This window comes from Choloepus didactylus, chromosome 7 (genome assembly GCF_015220235.1).
Source record: "Choloepus didactylus isolate mChoDid1 chromosome 7, mChoDid1.pri, whole genome shotgun sequence".
Classification (NCBI taxonomy): domain Eukaryota; kingdom Metazoa; phylum Chordata; class Mammalia; order Pilosa; family Megalonychidae; genus Choloepus; species Choloepus didactylus.
In genome coordinates, this window is record NC_051313.1 from 150,509,362 (window position 1) to 150,530,075 (window position 20,714).

Genomic DNA, 20,714 nt, shown 5'->3' on the forward strand with positions numbered 1-20,714 from the left:
AGAGAAAGGAGGACGCGCTTGCAGAGGGCTTGGCGCGGGAGTGGGGGTAGGGGGAGCGTTGCCCCAAGGGTTGCCTTGAGGTGTAGAAGGCAGCCAGGGGTTGTTAGTTGGCAGGGTGGGAGGGGCGGCGGCAGCTGCCGGTAGCGGCTCCGAGGGGGAGCTCGCCGAAGGGGGGGACGGAAGTGGGAGGCCCCAAGCGTCGCAAGACGGCGGCGCGGTGGGAGTGGCTAAGGCATAAGATGGTGGACTAGCTCCGCCCTGTGAAAGGGCGGGGTAAAGCGCTTGCGGTTTCCGGCCCAGCTTAGGGCTGACGTCATCGCCGGAGCACTTCCTCCCCTCGATGGAAGAAGAAGGAGGAGGAGGAAGTTCGCCATCTTGGCGAGGCTCAGTGTTATTTTGTTTTTTGGGAGTCACTTCGAGCGCGTTGTTAATCTGCTCGACTAAGGACTCTGTGTCCGAATCGTGGTCTACATTAGTATCGCTGTCTGAATCTGTTGGCTGGGTTGATAGGGCCTCCTTGGATTTAATGGGGCCTCGATCAGGGGGGAGGGAGCCTTGAAGGCAGGAGCGGACGGTTATTAAGGTGGGGAGCAAGCCGGGAGGGAAGCGCTTGCTCTCATGTTCCATGGCGTTGGTGACCCGATCAATAAGGCGATCATAAGTAACAGGGTCCCAAAGATGGCAAGTGGTGAGCCATGGGTTAAAGGGCAGCAGGAGGTCCCAGTATACTTGCAGCTGCCGGACAGACACCTTACAGCGATGTGTGTCTAGGAGACCAGCCAGAGCACGAACTTGGGGTGCTTGGCGTGCAGATAGACAATTACCCATAGCGGAGTGAGAAAAGAAAAAGGGGGGTTGATTATTGAGTAAAGAAAATGAGGTAAACCGTGGTCACGAGGCCGAAGGAGACGGCGAGAATAGAAGGCAGGAGCCTCTAGTAGCGAGAGCAGTTTGGGGGGGGCGGTCGCAAAGAGGCACACCGCGCGAAACAAAGAAACAAAGACACAAAGGACCACAGCAAAGTAATGGAGGGGAAGAGGGAAAGCTACTGGAGGAAGAGTGTTAGGAGGAATGGGGGGACATAGGAAGAGAAGACGAAAGGTAGTTGGGGGCAAAAGTTAGGTTAACGCGGGAAAGGAAGAGCGGCCCGGGCGCGGAGCGGCGTGGGAGAGGCGGCTCCGGACGTGGAGCGGCGAGGGAGAGGCGGCTCCGCGGGGCGGCGAGGGAGAGGCAGCCCTTACTTTGCAGGCGAGGAGAAGGGGAGCTGGAGAGGCGTCCGGGCGAGCGGGTGGTTTTACTGGACCGCTGCATGGAGAGGACTTTTAATTCCAGGGGCCCCACGTTGGGCGCCAGTTGCGGTCGCAGTTGATTCGTCGGGGCGGGGGGGTGGTGGCCGGTTGCTAAATCCTAGGCTCTCAGGATTGCTTGGAGGGTACCGGCGGCGGGGGCTCTTTCCCGGAGGCGAGGGCGAGGCGGGGGACTTGGCCAGGTCCCCGGCGGGGTGGCGTGCAAAGTATGGAGGGCGGCGAGAAAGGAACAGGCGGGACACGTTTCTTTTTAGGGTGAAGAAACCAAGAGAGTTTATTAGGGGAGAGTACAAGCTTATATCGGGCGTTTAGAGGGCGGGGTAGCTGTAGAGGTTAAAGGCTTGGATTGGTTCTGAGAGGGCGCGGAGGTTGATTGAAAAGGGGCGAGAGTTGCTCCGGTAACGGTGTCTGGCAACAATGTATGTGCACTGGTGGTAATGGGAGTTGCACTGGCAACAGGGAGTGTCCGGGCAAGATAAGGGGGTGGGGAAAAGGCGGTTCCCTACGGCAAGCCTCCCCTAACAGTGTTATTTTGGGTGAGGAAATGGGGCCTGCCTCCGGCCTCACTTTCCCAGGCCCGGGGGGCTGCGGAGGGCGCTGTTGCCCGTGCCCACCACCCTCCCCAGGGGCTGATCAGGTCCCCCAGCCCAGGCCCGCCAAGTTGAAGCACGTAATCAGTGTCCCGCAGATGGAAAGTTGCATGTGAACACATAGGATTCCACCCAGTAGAGAAGATAAAAGGTCAGAGGATGCGGTTTCAATGTCCTAGATGACATTAGCCAATTCTGTATATAACCAACCCTCCGATGCTGACACCCTTTTTAAAAATGCCTTTTCTAATGGACAGTATTAACCTCTGCTTTTCAAGTGCCCTCAAGATGAGCTTTACTATCTAACTGGTTTCCTCATGACTGAGTTGAATAAAATCTTTGACACTTGTTCATTCTCTATTTGAATGATAACCATGTTTTCAACTTGTAGAAATTGTACTTAGACAAAAGTTTAAGGGGTCAATATTCCTTTTATCACTAAACACAACCCTCCTCCACCCCAGGTGTTCTTTCTTCCTTTCCTATTTCCAGTAGAAATAGTCTTATGTTTTCCCCTGATAATTTTCTCCAAGTGTGTTTTCTGCTCTTTTGGCCTCTGGCTGAAGGCAGAGTCCCCCAGCAACTTTTCCCCTTTAGATTTCACTTCTACCCATGTTGGTGCATGCGTGTGATTTACATGGTCAGAATTCAGTCCCCTGGAGGAAAACATTTACTCCAGCAGATAGTGGATGGTCAGATTGGTATACATTTCAATATTGATTTTGCCACTCACTGAGCTGAAATGGTAGGATCATGGACAAATTACTTAATTTCTCCAGGGATCGATTTCCTTTTCTGTAAAATAGAAGCAGAAACCTGTGTCCTCAGATGATCACGATGATCACCTGAGCTAAGCCGCGCGAGGTGCCATCTCAGGCTGGCCATTCCCAGTCTCTCTGTTCTCCCGATGCTGGAACATTTTTAGCACTGTCATCTGTCTGGCTGGACCCAGCTGTCTCCGAGAGTACAAGAGCCACTGTCTGTTTAAGCTGTTTTGTCAGTCCTGACTGGCACCACAGCACAAGCTTATAGACGGATCTGGTAGTTCACTGGCAGGTGGCCTCCACAGGTGCTTCAGGGCTGATGCCAGATGTCCTACCCAGGAACAGGGCACAGGTAAGGCCAGCCCAGGAAGGAGAACCAGGGCTGGGGGAGAGAGAAACAGCAAGTTGGGGGCAGGGGTGGGGAGGGGGGAGGAGAGAGGAGAGAAAGAGCAAGAGAGAGAAAGGGAAAGGAAGAGAGGGTAAAGGAGAAAGGAATAGAAAGAGCAAGAGAGCAGGGGGGAAAGAAAGGAGAGAGAGCAAGAAAGAAAGAATGGGAGAGGGGGAGAGAAAAAGCTCCCTTGCTTTCCCTTTCTTCCTTCCCTCTCTCTCTCCCTTCATCCATCCCTCCTTCCTGCCTTGAGCTCTGGCTATGTACCAGGCCTTGTGCTAGACAAGAGGTACCCAAAAGGAATAAGACACAGCCATTGTCCCAGATGTGGACGCATTTACTCAGCTGCTGGTAAGACAGAAACAAAAAATGCACACGTGTGCTGCAGCAAGCGCAGGGGTGAGCCTTAGCCAGCTGATTTTTTTTTTTTTTTTTTTTTTTTATGGCCAACTGATCTATTTTTTAGGAAAGCATTTTTAGGACTTTGTGTTAGGTAATGGTTTCTGAGATTTATACCCAAAGTGCAAGTTACAAAAGAAAAAAAAAAAAGATAAATGGGATATTATCAAAATTACAAACTTTTGCACCTCAAAGGATGCTATCATGAAGCAAAATGACAACCAACACAATGGTAGAAAATATTTGGAAACTGCATATCAGCTAAAAGTTTAATTTCCAGAATATACAATGTATAAAGAAATCCCTCATCTCAACAACAAAAAGACAAACAACCCAATTAAAAAACAGTAACTGGACAAAATACTTGAACAGACTTCTCTCCAAAGAAGACACAGAAATGGGCCAGAACATACATGACAAGATTGCTTATAGACAAGATGGCTATATCATTAGCCATCAAGTAAATGAAAATCAAAACCAGAATGAGACACCATTTCACAACCATTAGAATGGCTGCCATTAATAAATGGAAAAGAACAAGTGTTGGAGAGGATACAGAGCAATAGGAAAACTCAGTCATTGCTGGTGACAATGTAAAACGGTGCAGCCATTGTGGAAGACAGTTTTGTGGTTCCTCAGGAAGCTCAGTAGAACCACCATATGATCTGGCAATCCCACAACTAGGTATATACCCTAAAGAATTAAAAGCAGATATTCAAACAGGCATTTGGACACCAAATATTCATAAGTGGCATTATTGACAATTGGCAAAAGATGGAAGCAGTCCAAGTGCCTGTCCATCAACCAATGAATGGATAAATGAAATGTGATACACATATACATATATGTATATGTGTATCCACTGGGATGTTATTCTGTGATGAAAAGGAATGTTGACTTGATAAATGTGACAAAATGGATGAACCTTGAAGAAACTATGTTAAGTGAAATAATCCAGATACAAATTGGTGACTATTGTATAACCTTGAAATAATTAGAATGAGCAAACTCATCAAGTTAGAACCTAGAATACAGATTACCAGGGGACAGGGTGGGGATAGGGGCCAGCTGATTTTTATGGGGTCAGTGTTGCTCCAGCTTCCTCCGGTCATAATTTGGGATGGTTGATAATGAGGTGTCTAGTTGGTTGTTGGAAGAAACAGGGAAGGAGGCATTTTGCAGACAGAGGCCTAGGAGAGAGGGGGAGGAGAGGCAGGACAATGGAGGCCTGGGTTGAATCTATTTCCCCACCCAGTTCTAGGCCCCAGTCTGACCTCCATAGAGAAAACATGTGTAGACCGATAGGGAAGGTACCCTCTTGATAGCAGACCTAGTAAGATGTGAAATCTGAGCAATGCCATGTCATGGCTCCCACTGGCCGCTTGGGGCACTCAGAGAGCAATGATGGAGGCCCACTAGCCATCAGGCCCAAAAATAGGCCATATCTTTATGTGACTTTTGTAGCCCTGCCTTATATACATGCCCATGCACATGCACCTACAGGCCTGAGCACAGAGAAGGTGCTGTGCAAACTCCATGGACTAGAAGGATCTAGGCCCTGTTCCCTGTGGATCATCTGAGCTTGGTGCAGCTCAGATGATTCAGGGATCATTTACTTTGGGTTGTGGAGAACATCATGACTTGCACTTGCAAGAGACTTACTTTCCTAATCTTGTTTGCCTACGATGCAGTTTAAGTGAGCGTTTTCTGCACAGACACACATACCCTGCTTTAATACAGAACTGCAGAGGGCAAACAGGGCAAAACTACACAAAGGGAAGGAGGAATCTGTGGGACTAAACACTTCCCAGGGTAATCAACCATGTGGGAAATAAAGAAGGAATTTATTCCACTGTTACCCAAAGGAATAAGTTGCAAGTCAGGAGTCTGGAGTACAATATGATTTTATGCCCATCCAAATCAGAGATCTTCCTTAGACAAGTCTCTTTTCCTAAGAAAAACTAAAAAAAAATTTTTTTTTAATTCTTTATGTCTCCCTACCCTCTGAGAATTTACTATCAGTGGTTCTTAAAATGAAAGAGTCAGCTATTGAAGACAGAGTGTGACTCAGGGCTGAGACTTGGCTGCAAATAGCAGAAAACCCCTAACAATAGCAAAAATATAATAGAAGTGAATTTCTCTCTAAAGCAAAAAAAAAAAAAAAAAAAAAAAAAAAAAATTGCCAGTCAAAAGCAGCTCCACAGTGCTACAGGGACTGAGAGTCCTATCTTTCTCCTCTGTCTTCTTCAGTCTGTGGCTTCCAGACACAAGATTTCCTAATGGCCTAAGATAGCTTCTGGAGCTCCAGCCATCACACCCACAGTCCAGATTGGCAGAGGAGAAGCAATGAAGGAAAGGTAAAAGAATATCTCCTATAGGCAAAATCAACTCTCTTAAAGTAACCTCTCATCATCTAGCTGCAAGAGAAGCTGGAAAATGGAGTTTTTTAGGTAGTAGAAAGAGCTACTAAAAGACACACACATAGGTTTTTGGCCAGGAATTGGACTCCTAAGTTAGGTGTGTGGCCATCCTGCATTAAATGTGTGTTCTGATACTAAGAAGAAAGAGCAGTTTCTTGCATGATCCCATCCCCCTTAATCCTGAGGAGATCATTTCCAATGCTGCATGTATTGAGAGCAAGTGACCTCTCAAACAGCTGCTGCTAACTGTCCGGGATCTTGGTGGTTCATTTTGTAAAAGACTTACTGCTGTTGGGGACAGGCAAGCCCACTCATTGCAGTAGACTCTAAAATGGGATAGAACGTGCCTGAGCCAATTCCAGAGCTGGTAACGCTCATGGCTGTTTTTGTTTGTTTGTTTGTTTTTTTCCGTTCTTTAAAATATTTTAAAAGTTTATTCTTACTGTGTGTTCTGTTTTATGAACTAATATATAAGAATTCATTGCAAAAATCTTTCAAACATTACAGGACAGATAATATGGCATTGAAAGTCCCAACAAAACTATTCCTCAGAAATAGCCACTTTTACCAGTTCAGTGTATATTTTTCCTTTTGGAGATAAATATATTTGATTGTAATGGGGCTATATTAGTAATGGGTTTCCAGAGAAACAGAACTGACAGGATTTATATGACTATGTAAATATTAAGAGATTTATTAAAGGAATTGACTCACCCAACTGTGGGGAGAGGCACCTCTAAATCCCATAAGGCAGGCCACAAATTGGAAACTCCAATGAAGGTGAGGTTGAATTCCCAGAAGTTGGCTGGCTGAAGTAAAGGCAGGAATTATTCTTTCTGACTTTCTGAAATCCTTTCTTCTTACTTTACAACTTCCCACTGATTGGGTGAGGAGACTCCCTTCCTTGCTGAGGGCAATCTCCTTTGTTGATTGTAGATGCAATCAGCCATAGATGCAATCAACTGGCTATAGATGTCAATCCACCTGTAATCATCAGGCCAGAGCTTGCTCAACCAAACAACTGGACACCATAACTCAGCCAAGTTGACACATAAAATTAACCATCACAGGGATCATATTTACCTTTGTACTCAGTAACATTTTGGAAAGCTTTCAACATCACTCTACATAGATCTTTATTGTTCTGTTTCATTATTTTCATTTTCTGCCATAATTTAAATGTTTATCAAAGTCATACATATGCTATTTAAAAGTAGTACCATCCATCTCCATTTTTTTCAAAACCACCCAGACACAATGAACATTTTATTGTGGTACTTTCATGTTTCTAAATAATATGTTGCTTCTTCCATTTGTTGATTCATCAGTATAAAAACATTCCATTGATTTCATGTTGAGGTAGATGATGGTTTAGTTCTTTTCTATCTACATGTCTGTGATGGTTAATTTTGTGTGTCAACTTGGCTGAGTTATGGTGTTCAGTTGTTTGGTCAAGCAAGCACTGGCCTGATTATTACTGGGAGGGAATTTCATAGATGGAGTGAGAACTGAGCCTTTCAGCAGTCAGAAAGAATTTCTGCCTCTTCTTCAACCAGCCAACGTCTTCTGGGAAATTCAACATCACCTTCAGAATTTCCAACTTGTAGCTTCTCCTAGGGAATTCAACTTCACTTTCCTTGAGTTTCCAACTTGCAGCCTGCTCTATGGAATTCGACTTTACCAATCTCCGTGCCCATGGATGCCAAGTCCTATAATAAATATCTTAATATTTACACACATATATAGATATAAATCCCCTGTTAATTCTGTTTCTTTGGAGAACTCTAATATACTTCTTAATTTCTTAAAATATATTGCCATTTTTTTAAATCAACAATCAATGTTTACTATCTCTTGACTACATACTTCATTCTTGAGCCAAGTATTGTATTAAGGATATATTCTCTTTCTTGAACAATTTGACTTCTGTAGAGTTTTTTCACTTGCTTATTTTATATTAAACGATTGTCAAAATCTTCAAACAGCTCCATCAGATCCAACAGATCACTAATTTTTATACAAATGCTCTAATATCAGATAGTTCATTCTTTCACTCATTTGTTTATTGGTTTATTCAACACACCTTTGAGCTGTTCAAACATCTCCCTCTTTTTCACATCTTGCCTTCTAGCATTTGTTGTGAAGGATGCACACCTCAGCTCTGCAGATGTGCCCAGCCTCCACTTTCCACATTCCCTGAGGGCTGGCAGGGAGGGCAGAGCAGAGGCAAGGATAGCAGCAAATCCAAAGAGGCCACGCTTTCCCTCTGAACTAGAACTTACTTCAGATGCAGAAAGAAGTTAGTGGCGTAATAAGAAACACAAACAACCACGGAACCCCAGCACACCCTTTCTTACTTGTGTTGCTTCCCTCCATCAGCCAACCACTTATGCTGAAAATGTTGACATAGGAACACAGGGAAAGATAGGACAAAGAAAGGAACCCACAGCCCATTTTCCTTTAATTCTTCCTTACTTAGCAGTAAGCCTAAGGTAGAGAGGGTGGGGAGAATGCACACATATCCAGAAGTAAAGTAAAATAAAAACAGTTTAATTAGGATTATACAGCATTTCCATTGTTCTGATAAGAACAAAACACCTATCCACGCATGAGCCACAGAACATGAATTGTGTAATTGTGTCATGCCCTCCTGCAAGTTAAATGCTCTTCTGTTTGCATTTAAAACCAGCATTGCACAATTTAAGATGAACAGTAAAATTCATGTTTATATTTTTAAATTTTATTTATTCTTTACTTAGAACAGCATCAAAGTGCAATTATAAAACACCATGACAGGTTAACAGACCACACAAAAAAAGCAAAGATTTGATATTTTAGTGCTTCTAATGGCACTTTTTTTTTTTTTTTTACTGCTTTTTGAATAAGGGACCCCACATTTTAAATTTGCATTGGGCTCCACAAATTATGCAGCTTGCCCAAGTCTTTCTTTGGAGTCAATCAAGAGGAACTGTTTTAGGTTACATATGTTTATCTAGATGCTAAGGCAAGAAAAGTAGAAGGAAAAGTTCTGGTCAGAGTCCCTGGCTTTGAAAAATTTATAATGAGACTGGAGGAGCTAGATTTATACACAGACAGAAACAAACCCAGGGCCCCATGAAGTCTAAGGTAAATTGTTTGACAATGTCGGTAAGTAACAGGACAGGGAGCAGAGACACTTGCTGAAAAGTATTGCTTGCTTGAAAACAACCACCACAAAAGGAAAACGACTACAAGAGAAGCCTTATGGGACAGTGGTGAGAAGCACGCTGTATAGCTACCGTCTCCATATATTCTGGACCCAGGAGGGTGCACCGGCTATGACACATCAAACGTACACCTTACTTTCTAGAGCGCATCTCCTTCGCCACTTAACATTTTTGCGATTCATACTGAATAGTTTCTACTTAAAACACCTGCTTATATTCCCCAAAGCCCACAGCGCCCGCCTTTCTCCCCCAAAGCCACGGGTCTGTCTAGCGCCTGAGTCACTGCTATAATTAGCTGCTCGCCTTGAGTTGAGCAGCCAGACGGGTCCCTTTGCCCGGGAGGGAGAGGCACAGCTGTTTGGCAGGAAAAGATAACCCAGAACGTGCAGAATTGCCACTAAATACCCCTGGTCTCCCAAGGGAATGTGTTCCTCCCGTGAGCCCTGGGCTTTCTGATGGCATTAATTAAGCTCCTTTTGCTTGCTTTGCATTAAAAAGCAAGGTCATATGATCTTCAGACGGGGGAAGAAGGATCTGCAGAAAGGAAGGGTGGTTTACTCCCTCTATCAATAGGTGTCTAGGTGAGGAGGCTTGATGCTGAGCAGGAGAGACAAACAAACAAAAAAAAAAAAAAAAGGAAAAAGAAAGAGAGCCAGATTTGTGCTCTCGAGTAGCTTGTTAAATGCTGCGGATTTCTGGAGCATATCGAAGGGGTTTTGCCTGCATTCTCACCTAGAAAACTTGGCCCTTCAACCCCCACCCTCAAATCCAAAGTAATATTTCCACGTAAGAGAGGTGTGCTACATACAGACTATAATGGAAGGAAACATATACAAGTCAATTACCTCGATGGTGGACCCTACAAACATCTCAGCCTACAGTTCTTTTTAACCTGATGCTGCATTGTTGGGGGAAGGGGACGGGGAAAGGTGCAAAGAAAAGAACAAAAATGAAGAAAACCCTTGGTGCCATTTTGCAGAGAGGGTGACCCTTGCTGCTTCCACCAGCACTTTAATCCTGCTGCACCTTTGAGGGTTTGAAACCATTGCCCGCAGTATCCTAACCCTGGGGTGGGGTGAGCACCCAAGGTTGCATGCAATTCTCAATATCCTAATTGTGCCAGTTTGAATGTATTATGGCCCCCCAAACGCCATTATCTTTGATGTAATCTTGTGTGGGCAGACCTATCAGTGTTAATTAGATTGTAATTCTTTGAGTGTTTCCATGGAGATGTGTCCCACCCAGCTGTGGGTGATGTCTCTGATTGGATAATTTCCATGGAGGTGTGGCCCCGCCCATTCAGGATGGGTCTGAATTAAATTACTGGAGCACTATATAAGATCAGACAGAAGGAGCAAGCTGCTACAGCCAAGACGGACACTGTGAAGAATGCCCAGAAGCTGAGAGAGGAACTGCAGTTTGAAGATGGCCGTTGAAAGCAGGCCCTTGCTCCAGAGAAGCTAAGAGAGGACAAATACCCTAAGTGCAACTGCGAGTGACATTTTTGAGGAACTGCAGCCTAGAGAGGAACATCCTTGGGAAAAGCCATTTTGAAACCAGAACTTTGGAGCAGATGCCAGCCACGTGCCTTCCCAGCTAACAGAGGTGTTCTGGACACCATTGCCATCGTCCAGTGAAGGTACCCAATTGTTGATGACTTACCTTGGACACTTATGGCCTTAAGACTGTAACTGTGTAACCAAATAAACCCCTTTTTATAAAAGCCAATTCATTTCTGGTGGTTTGCATTCCAGCAGCGTTAGCAAAATAGAACCCTAATTGTAACTCTATCCCTTTCCATCTCAAAAAAAAAGCATATTCAAATACCTGAGGATGAAAGCGAAGCTATTCCAAAGTAGAGAATACTTTGGAAGCTGCTCTAATTTATTATTTTTTAAGTAATATTTCAGATGATATTGGTTATTATGGTTAGTTACTATTTGTGCTGGTTTGAAGCTGTCTGTACCCCAGAGAAGGCAATGTTCTTTTAATCCATTCCTGTAAGTGCAGACCTACTGTAGGTCCTAACGTGAGTCTTAATCCCCTTACTGGAGTCCTTTATAAGAGGATAAAGGACACACAGAAAAAGCTCAGAATGCTCAGGGAAGCCCCAGAGAAGCTAAGAGAGGAGGCCACTGAAACCAGAAGCCGAAAGCAACAAAACCCAGGAGTAAAGGACCAGCAGAAGCCGGCTACGTGACAGAGGTGTCCCAGATGCCAGCAGCCTGTCTTCAGAGTCCAGGTATCATCCTGTTGATGCCTTGTGTTGAATATTTCATGGCCTACGGACCATAAATTCTAAGTTAATAAATTCCCATTGCAAAAGCCAACCCATTTCTGGTATATTGCATTCCAGCAGCTTTCCCAAAACAAAACACTACTATTTGTTATTATTATTAACAAACTGCATCTCAGAATCCATTGGAATACCTAGTGTTCCACTCCTAGGTGGGAATGTTGGCTCAGTTCATGGGTAGGAGCCCTCTGTCTGCACTGAGACTAGAGAAAATGAGATTTTCACCTGGAACACAAGGAGATGGGGCAGAGCACAAGCAACCAGTTCTTCTTAGAAACTTTCTTCTAATCACAATAGTAATGAAAGTCAAGTATAAAGTTTGGAGAATACAGAAAAGCACAAATAAATAGCAATCATCACTCCATCCAGAAATACTTACCATTATCATTCTTTCCCAACCTTTTATTATAAAAATTTTAAACATAAAGAAAGGTGAAAAAAGTCATACAGTGAATACTCATTTATCTGCTACACATATTCAACAATTACTAACCTTTTGGCACATTTCTTCATCTTGCTTCAAAGATCATTTTAGTTTATGATCTTCCAGCTTATTTCTTTGCCCATGAATTCTCCCCTCACAAAATTGAGATCACAGAGCAAACTGGTTTTCAATCCACTTTTTCAACCTAATGTGTTATGGACCTTTTCCATATCATTATTCTTCTAGAATACAATCTTAAAGGGTGTATTTAGTAAGTTTTTATTACACAAATAAAGCATTCCAGTTGCAGAAAACTCGGAAAACATTGCTATGGAATAGTAGTAGATAAAAAAAAAATTGCTGGTAACTTCTCTGTGGTGACCACGATGTATGTTCTGACAACCATTTATTCTTATTTATTTTTGAAGATAAATTTTTTTATTGAAGTATAACCTACAAACTGAAAAAGCACAAACAATAAGTGTGCAGTCCCACAAATTTTACAATGTGAACTCATTAAGGTAAGTCACACCCAGATCAAAAATAGAGCATTAAGGCACTGAGGTGTGACTCTCGTGCCCCTTTCCTTCATCATCCTATTCTGACTTTCACCACCACACACTGTTTTGCCTGATTTTGAATTTTATTCAAGTAGAATCATGCCGTCTGTGCTCTTGGATGTCTGACTTCTTTCGCCCACACTGGATTTGTGAGATTCATCCATTGTGTGCTTGTAGAACAAGTTCATTCATTAGCTTTGCTGTTAAGGATTTCATTCTAGAAATACATTTCAATTTATTTGTATCTTCTATTCTTGAGGGACATTTGAATTGTTTCCACTTTGGAGCTATTAAAAATAGCTTGTAACATGTCTTTTGATGCACATGTGTCAGCATTTTGTTGAATATATTCATAGAATATTTAGCCATAGTGTTTCCCAAAATGTTGACCAAATCATACTCCCAACAGCATATTTGAACCTTCATTGGCTCTGCAATCTTGTCAACAACACCCAGTACTATTAATTTTTGTTGCTTTTAACCACCCTGGTGAGTAGATAGCAGTATTTCTTTTGAGTTTTAGTTTGCACTTTTCCATTTTCATATGTTTATTGGCCATTTGAATATCCATTTTTGTAAGGTACTTTTCTAATAACTAGTCCATTTTTTTTTTGTACTGGATTTGTAGGGTTTTTTAATGCACTCTGGTAATGAGTCATTTGTTACATATGCATTTTTGAATATATTTTCTTATTCTTGGATCTGCCTTTTCACTCTCCTAAATGGTGTCTTTTGATGAACAGAGCTTAATTTTAATGCAGGCCAAATTATCTTTTCCTTGTGATTATATTTTTTGTGTCTCGTAAAAAAATATTTTCCTACTCCAAGATCATGAATTGATTATATCTACCTATGTTATCTTCATGAAGCTCCGTTGTTTTCCCTTTCATTGTTTAAGACTTTGATCCCTCTGGAATTGATTGTGTGCACGGTATGTATGGTGGAAGGGGGAGGGTCAAGATTCATTTTTTTCTCCTTATGGGTACAAATGACCAGCCACCCTTTCCCCGTGGCTCTGTGGTGCCATCCCTATCTAAATCAAGTTTCTATATACATTTGGGGCTATTTCTGGACTCTCTATTCTGTTCCATTGGGCTCTTTGTTTGCCATTGTGCCATGCTATGCTAACTTTATTACTGTAGCCTTAAAATCAGTCTTGATACCTGGTGCTGTAAGCCTTCCATCTTCATCCTTCAAAAGGAAAAACCATAGAGAATGTTATTCTCACCTTATGCACTTAACTTTCCTCTGGGATCTTGGCCCTCAAGAAACTGTACTGATTTCTCTTTTGACACCTTCAAACAGCTGCTTTTCAAAAAACTTATATCCAGCTTTTATAATTTTTCTGAGTACAAGTGTTGGTCTAAGTCAAGCTGCTCAATCATAGATGGAAGTGAAGATGCAGTCATTTATTCATTTACCATCTTACTCATTTCAAAGTGTACTATTGAGAGGCATTAAGTACAGCATGATGTTATACAACCATCACCGTTGTTGAGTTCCAGGACTTTTTCATCACCCCAAATGAAAGCTCCATACTCATGAAGCAGTAACTCCCCACCCCCACTCCTCAACCCAACCATTTATTCTTATTCCTAATAGTCAAAGTGTTTCAAATCTCTAAAGTACTTTAGAGACACATTATTTTACGGAATTTTCACACTAGTTTTGTTGATTGGTATATTAGTTAGGGTTCTCTAGGGAAACAGAATCAATGAGAGATATCTAGGAATGTAAGATTTATAAAAGTGACTCACGCAACTGTAGGTATGCACGAGTCCAAATTCCATAGGGCAGGCAGCAAACTGGCAACTCCAATGAAGATGTTTGATGAACTCCTCAGGAAACGTACTGGCAACTTCGATGAACTCCTCAGGAAATGCTCCATTGGTCAGCTGAAGAAGTGAAGGTCTTCTATCTGTCTTGCTTAAAAGTCTTCAACTGATTGATTGGATTAAATCCAGCCAACTGCATTCTCTCTTTATGGAAGACACGCCCTTCATTGACATCATCAGTCACAGCTGCAGTCAATTGACTGATGATTTAATAAACCAGCCTGTTGGTTTATTAACCAGCCACAAACATCCTCACAGCAATGGTTAGGCCAGTGCTTGCTTGACCAGACAGCTGGGTACTATCACCTGGCCTTGACACATGAACCTAACCATCGCAATTGGTTGGCTATGTTATCTCCATGATGAGAAAAATGGGATGCAGAGAAATGTTGATGGGTTTACAACTGGAAGCCACTTAACCCAGTGCAGGGGCCTGCACCAGCTGTCTGAACACAAGCCTTCCAAGTTCAGCAGTTTCTTGGCAGAGAGAGTCAGTTCCTATAAGATTTAAAGAAAAAGGCTCTGAAAGTATATACAGATCTACAAACAATAATTATAAAAAAAGTTAGAGCTCATATACATGAATGCCTTTAATTAGCTGCAAAACACATTAAATATTACTCCAAAAATAGAGGGAATGAACTAAATGATTTTTTTTAATCAGTTTTTTTCCTATGAACATAAAACTCCCTTTGATATGTAGTATTAAGGGCTCTTGTATTCAAATGACTACTGATTTGGAACATCACCCAGGAAGTCACTGATATGACCATTTACACATGGTCTTAAATCCCCATCTATCTTTAGGTTCACACTCCCAAGAGCAAATGTTTTTATAATGTAAAATCTATAAATACCTAATAGAGAAAGCAGCAGGTGAAGGAATTTTGAAATACAAGATTTCTTGCTTGGCCAATTTAATTAAATGCTTAGTGCCACCAAGAAAATGCCAGGCATCATTCTGGGTTGCAACACAGGGAAGAAGGAAACAATGTTTCCGCCTTGTTTCAAGTGGCCTTTGAGAGCCTGGAGATTCCTTCTATTTCCTTCCTGCAGATCCCCAAGCATCACCCCAATTTTACTGGTGTGAAAATGAAGCATGAGGAGGTCAAGTTTTCAGGGTGTGTAGGAGGCCAGTCCTCTGTGGATGAGCCGTTGTATCCCAACATAAAGTCATGCTGAAGTATGTGCTTGGTATCTGCTCACTCTTCCCAGGCATGCTCTCCTTGCATTCCTTTCATCCAATCTCTCAATCTGATGCTCTCTGCTAAGATACTAACCAATGATCATTACGTTGCATGAAGCCACACTTGAAGCTGGAAAATTCCAGGTGGTTGAAAAAGAGCCACTCTATCTCCTTTCCCCCAAGGGAAACTGAATAATTGAACATGTGGCTTGCCTCTTTGAAACTCCTGCTGTATTCATGGCATGGGTGGCCGCCAAGGGTACTTCTCAGTTATCAGAAGGTGTAATGCTGTGGAAAAGGACATTCTTTATTCCGGGACCATTTCCAGCACCTAGCACGCTGCCTGGCCATTGTGGAGTGGGCATCCTGCCTTGTGTGTTGGTAGTTCTTTACCCAGGAGCAGCCCATCTGTTGGCTTGCCCATCGGCAGTGAAAGCCCAGTGTAGAAGAATCAATCCAACCTCATGCTGAGTGAGCTGAAACCAGAGGCTGGAAACTAAGAGAAGATGGAGATCATGAGGTGCAGAGAAGGGGAAAGAGGAGGGCAGCAGCAATTAACTTGCCACAAAGGCAGATATAGAAGGCAGCAGACTCACCAGAATGGAGAGGCTCTGGCTTGTGGTCCTCTGAGCTTCCCAGATGCCAGAAGCCATCACGGTCCCTGCTTAACATTCCATCTTCTCTATGTGCAGGGCCCTCCTGGGGAACCCTTTTACTTCACCACTCCCCCTCCTAAACATACCTCCACACCCCCTGCCCCACACCAACCTCCTGGTACTCAGGAGAGATTTGATAATTGTGTATGGGAGACATGCAAAAATTACAGGAGCTTTGCCAGTGGCATCTTTGCATCCCAGCATCTCCCTCCCCAGTTGGCCAAGCCATAGGAAGAATTCCCAATCAGGACAGAGGAAGACAGCAGCAGCAGCTCTGCAGCTGTGATCTTGCAGAGAAAGCCCAACTCCACCTGTCAGGTTGGTGATCCCTCTGGTTACTCTCCAGCTGGGAAGGCAGGTGGCAGCCAAGATGGTCTCCACACATCTGTCAGGGCAGCTCCTGGTCAGAAATAGAGACTACATGCTGCTCATGAATGGAGTCTCCACCAAAGCAAGGATGGCTCCAACTGATCCTGGTGAGAGTTACCAACCAGGACAACCACAGACATACTCTAAGCTCTTACAATGTGCTGGATGTTGGGCTAAACCCTTTCCAGGCACTGTCTCATTTACAACAACCTTATAAGTGGGGATGCTATTACCCCTGCTTTAAAGACAAGGGGAACAAAGCTTAAAGGTGTTACGTAACTTGACAAAGTTACTAAATCGTGACATAAAAGCCCAAATCGGATCTGTCTGATCTGTCACTTGCTTTTTTAAGTTCACATATTTTAGACATTTTCCATATCACTATACATCTATGCCATTCTTTTCAGTAGTTGTGTGTATTCCATTATACGGATACACCATAATAATTTAAGCAATGCCCTGCTAATATGAATAGAGGTTATTTCAGTGTCTCGATATTATCAGCAGTGCAGCAATGGATACTATTTGTAATGTATCCTTGCACCTGTGTGCAAACATGCAGGGTGTGTATGCCTCAAATTGAAATACTAGGTCAAAGATGATCTGTGGTTAAAATTTTGATAGATACCGGCAAAACGCTCTTGAAAAATTGTACCATCATATACTTCTGCCAAAAGCAAATTAGAATGCAGGTCTTCCTACACTATTACCAGCACTGGGTATTATCAAAATGTTTAACCTTTGCCTGATTGATAGAAATGATACATTATTGAGTGCAAATTTGTATTTGCACTCAAATTATGACAGTGAGGTTGAGCATTTGGGGCAACACAGTTAGCTGCCCACCCAATATTCATTTCTCCCTTCTCTTGTGCTAACAGAACCCTGATTTTGTTTGAGAGAACAGTGTACCTGGTCTTAGATAATTGGTTATGGTTAGTCTAAGCTGGAGTTTCTCAAGTGGAGTGTGTAAAGTGGCTTTGGGAAATGTGGGGTTGTCACAATGATGGGGAAGGGGTGCTGGCATTTAGTGTCCAAGGGTCAGAAATAATAAGTGCCCTGTGACTCTTGGAACAATCCCCTCAACAAAGAATTTTCCACCCCCAATAGAAGACAGTGCTCTGTTGAGAAACACAGGAAGCCAACCCTCAATGGCTCAGCCTCCTTTGCAGCCAGAGGTTGTACCAGGACCCCGTTCTAGCCAGTGAGATCTAAGGGGAAGTCTCTGGAAGTTTCTAGGAAAGTTCTTGCTGTCTTTTTATTTCCTCTCAGCCTCAACCCTTTTTCCTTGTCTTGAACTTGGTTGTCATCTATGGAGCTGTTTTTGATCTTGCTTTGACTCAATTGGAGGAACAAATAGAAAGAGAATTTTCCCACTATCATGTCTTTTCATGATCAAAGAATCCCAGCAAATGCTCCCCGCAACCTGCTGCAGACTTTAAGTGAAAATGTGAACCCAAATTGGACCCAGCTATTTTTTGTTGGGAACTTTTTACTTGCAGCCAAAAGCATCCCTGACACAGTATCTTGTCACATGTTTATTGGCTGCTTGGTTTCTTTTTCATGAGAATCATATGCTTATGTCCTTAGCCCATTTTTCTACTGGGTTGTTGCCCTTTTTCTTACTGACTTGTCAGAAAACTTTGCATATTAGGGAATTTAGCCCTTTGTCTGAAATGCATTGTACCTTTTTTTTTCCTTTAGTGCATTGTCATTTGTCATTTAACTTCCTTTTTGGTAGTTTTACTCTACAAATGTATAGGGTATTTTCCATTTTAATGCAGTCATGTTTGTCCATTTCTTTTCAGCTTTTGACTTTCCATTCTTAAAAATTCCTTACCTAGTTCAAGTATGAAAATACTTATCTTGGGCTATTAAAAAATCATCTTATGATTTAGATTTTTAGATTTAAACTTGCTTTGGCAGAAGAAGAGAGTTAAAGGTAATAATAGATGGCATTTATTGAACACTTACCAGGCACATTTCCCTTATCTTATAGGTAATTATCTCATTTAATCTTCATACTAGAAAGCAGATACTATTATTATCCCCATTTCAGAGGTGAGGAACTGAAGCTTAGAGGGGTTAAGTAACTTTTCCAGAGTCACACACCTAGTAAGAGGGAAAGCCAAGGTTTGAACCCAGACAGTAGGTAGAGTACAGAGCCTGTGCTCTTAACCATTGGGCTAAACCAATAGAATCATGATAGCCCCATTTATCTCTTATTTATATTTCTCTCATTCTATTTTTCAATTATAAGTACTCTGTGGTGTTTCTGGCTTTAGTGGCAGATCTTTCGCACATAACTCTCTCCCTGGTTTTAGTGATTGCCTAAAGGGTGGGTAAGGCCCCCTCTAGGATTTTTCTGATTAGAGCCAGGGACCCACTATGAGAGGGCTGTAGCAGACTAGAGAACTGAGTCACACATGGAGACAAGCAGAGAAGGGAGGGAAACGGAGGGGAAACCTGGGGCATTTGGGGCATTTGAATCCTGGATCCAGTCATCCCTGGAGCTAAGCCCACCCCATCCTTGATTATAAAGGCCAATAATTTGCTCTTTTCTCTAAATTAGTTTGAATTGGACTTTCTTCATTTGTATTTTATCTGCATGGAAGAAAGAAATGTCTATGTTGTAGTTTATTCTTGGATGTCTCCATTGCTTGCTTTCAAGAAAATTCTTTCAAAGAGGTGCTTAAACACCTAAACAGCTTCCCCAGCTCCCCTCATTCAAGGTAGCCCATGCATACCTTAGTAATTAATAGATTAAATTTCCACCGAGGTGCCCAGATGAAAATTATGAACTTCCAAAGCAAAATAAAAATGGGCACATTCAGCTGGGTTTCATCTTCTCTGTCCTAAGAAGTTGAGTCTGAACTTACAGGTGGGGGCAAATCAATCACCACCACTTACTCGACAAGAGTTAGGGATGAGAGGAGCATTGACAGATGCTGAAGCTTGCTAAAGAGTCCTCTGCAATCAAAACTAAGTATCAGGAATGTGACATTTTAGGCAATTAGGTAAATCATTTTCCAGCAAATGCTACTCCCTACCTACTTCTCAGAGAAAGGAATACTAATGAGAGAGCATCTGAACCGTCTGCTGCTGATGCTTGCAAAAGAGATGCGTGTGGGAACTGCTAAGTGGAAAACCAGGAACCTCAGTCTGCCAGATTGGGAAAAGACCACCCAGCTCCACTAGCAAAGAAACCGTTGTGGCTGGCCTTTAAGGGTCTAATGCTCCCAGGCTCCTCATCCTTTCCAACGCTGGCAAGCCCATCGAGGACTCAGTATTTCTCACTCGCTTCTCCTTACCTTCCTTTTAAACTTTTTTCTTAAAACATTGAGTCTTCTTTTGTATGCACATTGGAATAGTCAAGATTTTTAAAAAACACACATTGTAGGCACTCTAGGCCCAAGTGTCCCTTCCCACAAAGGGAATCACACTCCAGATAAAGGGCAAGAAACTGCCCAGCCCCATTTTGCAAAGAAAAGTGACCATAATGGATTCAGGGCCTTGTTAGGTTGGAGGGCCCAGAAGGAGGTGGGTGTTGTACTTGGCCTCGGGTGTGGCATCCTAACAGAAACCACCATCTCACACCCACACAGGTTTCCTTCTTAGCGCTCTCTTTTGCAGTTTGGGCAGGTATCCCTGTGGGTGTTTTTACCTCTGTATTCACAAATAACAAATGACTTTAGAGGCAGAGTAGGAATCATTTTGCAAATATTCCTGGACTAAAAATATATGTATATATCTTGGCCTTGCCAAAACAAGCCTCTTGCCCTTTATATCTTTTATTGAATACCTGACTCTTCCTGTTGTACTTGTTGTTTTTTCTAACATCTGACTTTACTTCCTTCTTGGCATGCATGTGTGATATTGTTTCTACTGCCCTTTTCAGCCTGATTCCCAGAACCCCTCCACGGAGAAGACAAATATTTAGATAATCACCAGGAGCCAGTGAGAGTCTCCATTGATTTCTACATGTATCCAACTTGTGAACGCAACTCTGACCCTCCAGTTGTCCTTGTCATTAACTATTTATTCGCTCCTCTGGTCAGCTCCGTGTTTAATAAACATTTATTAAGTGCCAATTGTGCATCAGCCAGACATTGTCTTTGCCCTCCTGAAACTCCTATTCGAATTTTGGAGATGGGCTTGCAAATAAGCAGCTGGGTCTCAGGATGGTCTGCTCTCTCTGTCACTGCTGCTTCGTGGAGCTTGCTGCCAACTGCCTCCTAATGATGAGTGAGCATCAGGGAGCCCTTCCCACGTGGGAGTTCAGGCTAAACAGGTCACACAGGTGGAGGCCCGTGC

General features: G+C 42.8%; 1 long non-coding RNA gene across 1 annotated transcript; it reads left to right on the plus strand.

Moving 5' to 3' along the window:
* The first annotated feature begins 2,904 nt into the window (after positions 1 to 2,904).
* LOC119540199 lies at positions 2,905 to 20,411 on the plus strand. The gene is made up of 3 exons (XR_005218053.1): positions 2,905 to 3,013; positions 5,699 to 5,805; positions 20,299 to 20,411. It is a non-coding gene; the product is annotated as an uncharacterized LOC119540199 (long non-coding RNA).
* The last annotated feature ends 303 nt before the right edge of the window (positions 20,412 to 20,714 follow it).